The sequence below is a fragment of the Drosophila guanche genome, unplaced genomic scaffold (assembly GCF_900245975.1).
Source record: "Drosophila guanche unplaced genomic scaffold, DGUA_6, whole genome shotgun sequence".
NCBI classification, from domain to species: Eukaryota; Metazoa; Arthropoda; class Insecta; order Diptera; family Drosophilidae; genus Drosophila; species Drosophila guanche.
Genome location: NW_022995745.1, coordinates 8,311,766 through 8,316,834, shown reverse-complemented (window position 1 = coordinate 8,316,834; position 5,069 = coordinate 8,311,766). Strand labels below are relative to the sequence as shown.

Genomic DNA, 5,069 nt, shown 5'->3' with positions numbered 1-5,069 from the left:
ACGCCCCGGCTGCCTGGAAAGTCATTAAATAAGCGAGAGAGACGCAGCAGCGACCTCAAAAAATGGCAAATGCTGGAGCTGTAGCTGTAGCCCGAGATGGATGTGGATGTGGATGTGGATGTGGAGAGACATTCCAGCAGCAACCTATCTCTCTCTCGCATTCTCTTCTCATCCACATCAAGTACCAATTTAATGGCAGCTCTACCGCCTCCCACCTCCCATCTTGCGGCTCCCGCCTCCATCCTCCATCCTCGCTCGAAATTAGTATTCGAAGAGCGATGTCTGCCATTGACAACTCCAGCCAAAAGGAAATGCTTCTGCTTCTGCTTCTGCTTCTTCGGATGAATGATGCTCCTCAGAAAAGCAGCCTCAAGGTTTACGAGCATGTCGGACACGTTCGAGGGTCGCTCTGTGCGCTCCTTGGATCAGGCAGTGGACACTCCTCTGGATGCCAATTCCACATCCAAGCTGCAGCCCACAAAGTCCATGCCTCTCAACATTAAATTGTTCCCCCAGATTTCTATGCTAAATTGAATGGCAATCAGTAGGCTTAGAGGCCTACGTCATCTAGTGTTATATTTTTTTTTGTTGCATTTATTGTCTAAGTGGAGATGGTCCGCATTTCATCGCAGTTATTATTATTTTGTTGTCCTGCGGCATTGCGGCCCAGCCGCAATGTCGAAGGCTCGAAGTAGTCCCCTGTAATCCTTAATGTGGGAGACAGCTGAAGTAGAAGTACCGCACCAAGGGGGAGCTGTGGGTGCCTCCATCGATGCTGTCGATCCCTTCTTGGCGCCGTGGAGACTTTGGCAGTGAGTCTCCCGGCGCTGTTGTGGTGGTATTTTGAGGCAACGAAGCTGCAAAGAGTTCACAATTCAAATGCATTCATTTAATTCCGATTCAAATCTCTTCACTTACCCATATTAAAGATTAAAGATTAAAGGTTAAAGGTTAAAACGTGTGTCTGCAATGCAATGCGCCGGATGCAAGTGGCATCCATGTGGTGTTGCATTTTCCATTAAGGGCACCGAGCTTTACAATATTTTATTCTTTATTCTTGTTATTGTTGTGGTGGTGGTGGTGGTGGAACTGGCATTCTCAGTTGAGCATTCTGAGAAACTGCAGGAAGTATTGTTAGCTATTATTATTTATATTCATTTGGAATATTTCTCACTTACAAATGTTCCAAAAAAAAAAAAAAACTAAATAAAAATTTGTTATTTGTGTAATTTAAAAATTTGCTTTATCGCCTGTGAGCTGTGAGTTCGAACTGAATATTTGCTCCCAGATATTTCCTAGCACCTTTTGTGTGCTGTCAATCGATGTCACAGCCTACTGAGTCTCACGAAACTCACTGTGGAAATATGAAATACATTTCTAACGAATCTCCCGCTCTACTTGGTTTTGGATTCTCTAAAGCAGAGTGGGAAGGAATCATCGCATCCATGCGATGACAGAAGAGTCAGCTCCGATCATTCTGAAGCATTTTTAGGGCTTTTGGAATGAATCTCCAGCAGTTTGTGCATTATTGTCTAGGATCAGTGACCACCACCAGAAGCGCCTCTTGTCATTCAGCATTCTGATCGGCAGTACAATCACGTGCCTCCCGGCACGGGATCTCTCGAGGTTTGGTTCGTTTGTTTGTGTGTGGGTGGGTGATCTACGGATCGATCTGCTGTGATGTGATCTATTCGAGCACGAGCAACAGTTAACACGGGATCGGGCCCGGCCAGGCCAGATCGAGGGACTCTCTGCAACGACTAACTGATCGATCGCCGTGTGGTACCGGCTGGTACTCGCAAGCAAGTACTTAAAATTCTGAGAGCAAATCGATGCAGCACAGAGGCCCGCCCAACTATTCGGGCTCGTAAAAGCCAGACAATAGCCAGGCGGAGTGGAGTCTCGGACATGGCCATTGTCCGATGTGCGGAGAAATTATCAAAGTGAAAGAACGAACAGCAGAAGGAGTAGAGACAGTCAGGTAAACTGAAGAATTGAAGAAAGACATTGCACAGATACTGCTCGTCGCATATGGAAACGGGTCTGGTCTGGTCTGGTCTGGGTTCTGCCCCTGCTCCCTGTCGCTGGCTTTGCAGAGAGAAAGAGAGACAGAGACAGGAAATGCTCTCTCTCATGATCATTTTCCATAATTAAACGGACGCACTCCCAAGCCAAGACAAGCCACGACATTGGCCACTTCTGTGTCTCTTGTGTTGTGGGTTAAATGGGTTTGTTGGCCCCACACCACACCACCAACCACACCACCAACCACACCAGCAACCACACCACACCACCATCGTAGTCACTCGTAGTCATTCCCCCATCTGCATAGGTGGAAAATATATTTGTAGGTCTATGGGGTTGTGCGATCGGTTAATTGGTGGCTTCTCTTTTTATTTTATTTCATTTTATTTGATTTTATTTGATTTTATTTGCGCTTTTTGCATTCGCACTCCTCCTCCTCCTCCTCCGGGTGAGCGCTCTAATAACCGCAACATTGATTTTATCACCTTGATTGCTGCCATTAGATTGGATTAGCAGACACTCACACACAATGCGAAGTGTGGGTAGCTGTGCTCTGTGGTTTGTTGGGCACTGGGAGGGATTTCTTCCACTGATGCCACGCAGCTCCTGGGCAGCGCCTTCCTCGATCTTCCACTTCATTGGCTGCGCATTTGTCAGGGCATCAGCCATTCGACTCTAATTTCTTTGGGCCAATAATTGGCTAATTGAATTATTTATGTACAAACACAGTTTTGGAATAACAATATTATTAATTGGCAGGGAGGATGTGGGTCCGCTCAGCACGACATTGACTGCCTTGACTCGCCGCTGATTGCTTCGCTGGCTCTTCTCAAGGTGGCATCTTCTTGTTGCCACTGCCACTGCTACTGCCACTGCTACTGCTACTCTGATGGTCTCCCATGTGGGCGGATGTGCCCGTGTGTTGGACTTGGGCATGGACGAGCCATTGCATGCGGCTCGAATTGCGTTCAAGGCGTTCTGCCAGTCGCGTCAAAGAGTCCGCAAACCTTGCAAGCCCACAGTTGATTGAACAGAAGAAGCCTCCACCAGCTTTTGGGGGCAATTGAGTCGCTCTAAGGTCTGGGCTAGCTGAGAGGTTGAGCAGCGAAAGTTATCCTTGGAAGTCTCCATCTGCTCGAACCCTTTGGTACTGTGCTTATCCCCTGGAATGTCCCACGAACACCCTCTGGGAATGTGAATCTTCCTCGTTCCTCGTTCCTCGTTCCTGCTACATGCCTCACTGTTGTGGGTGCTCGATAAGCGGAGTCAATATTGAATCAACTTAACCGCAATAAACCGAAATCACAACACACTCTGGGACACATTCTGTTCGGTTCTGTTCGGTTCTGTTTGTGTGTGTTTTCTGGACCCTCTGGATGGATGGATGGATGGATGGATGGACGGATACGGATGGATGGATAGATGGATGGATTGTGCTGATGTGGACACCTGCGTGCTGGCTGATAAACTTTTTCAGCGCCGCAACTCGATCGAATTTCGGTTTGCTTCGCTTCAGTTTGGTTTGGTTTGGTTCCGTTTCGGTTGGGTTTTCGTTTGGGTGAGGTGAGGTGAGAGAGAGCTGAGAGGAGAGGAGAGGAGTTTTGGATGCCACGGTGCGGTGGTTGATATCTGAGGGGCATCTCTCAGGTGTGTGTACCCTGAGCTGAGAGTGTGTGTGGTGTGCGTGTGTCTCTCGTCTCTCTGTGTATCGTTATTTGATTTCCCTCTGATCGTGTGAAGGTTTTGACTTATTTTTACGAGTCTTTATCTTATCGCAATATTATTTATGATAGAGCGGCGGGATGGCTGATGGCTGATGGCTTGAGAACGGCTAAACTAACGAAAGTGTTGCAAGATTCAATTCTACGCCTCTCCTAACCCATCCCCATCCACTATCATCGCCTCTGTGTCGCCTCGCTCTCTGTCGATTCTCTCTCTATGTGATGTGGTGCTCTTGCTTGAACGGATCTCATCCGGACGGATGTGAGCATTACTTTTTATGGATATTTATGTACAGAACGTGACCGTCGAAAAAAAAGGCAGCTGTCCCCAGTTCGAGCCCGAAGTGGAGGCCGCGCAGAACTCTTTGGGGCTCCGCCCTTTGGAGCGATGGACGCCCCAAGACTGTTAATGTGTGAAGCAGGAAATCGACAAAACCGAATCACCCATCCACCCAGCCAGCCAGCCAGCCAGCCAGCCAGCAATGGCTTATCGATTGAGAGGAAGAGAGCGAGAGAGAGAGAGAGCATCACGATTATGGCGATAGTTGATAGCTGTAAATCCCGCCCAGCACGACCACCTCCATCCCCTCTTCCCACTGCCCGCTCGGCCGACTTGCGCGAGCTTCTTCTCACACTCTCGATAAAAGTGCACTGGACACCGGGAGAGTCAGCAAAAACGAACGAACGAACCCCAAAGAGAGAGACCGAAGAACAGAAGGAAAGATGAACTTTGCTTGCCGCAATTTCACACACACACTACACTGCATCGGAGTGCATTAGCTATGCAGGCACACTCCATATGGACACAATGGAAGAGCTTTGATTTGGCATGGGACTACGAATGAGCATGGGGAAAATGTAACACAAATGTGGAATTATTGTTGAGGCCAACAGATGCTGCAAGCCTTTGGACTCCGCCTAAAGGGTATAAGAGAGGAGAAAGCTGAGTCTGAGCGCAATTATGAGTATGGGAGCATTCTAACGGGAACGAACACTTTTTCGGCTGATCGGTGAGCTTTTGCGGTGCGGTGCAGCCTCCTGACGTAAGAGCTGGCCTCGGATAACACGGCTGTCCGGCTGGTGCCAGCCTGCCGCACATGTTGATACACATGCATATGCACATATACATACATATAATATGATTGAGCGGATATGCAGATAATACAAATAATTGTCATTTTTGGAGAGTTGCTCGTGCGCCTGGCCAGCCTCGAAATAGCGGTAAAAGGGGCAGGGACATGGACATGTGTAAGTGGAACACCGCTGGGAACGAGATTAACGCTTTGGTCAGCTATCTTCGGGTTGGGTTTGCTGACCCCCAAC

General features: G+C 48.4%; 1 long non-coding RNA gene across 1 annotated transcript; it reads right to left on the bottom strand.

Moving 5' to 3' along the window:
- Window positions 1-580: 580 nt before the first annotated feature.
- LOC117580998 lies at window positions 581-1,330 on the bottom strand. The gene is made up of 3 exons (XR_004573617.1): window positions 1,179-1,330; window positions 919-1,119; window positions 581-857 (listed from the first exon to the last, which is right to left on the bottom strand). It is a non-coding gene; the product is annotated as an uncharacterized LOC117580998 (long non-coding RNA).
- Between the last annotated feature and the right edge of the window lie 3,739 nt (window positions 1,331-5,069).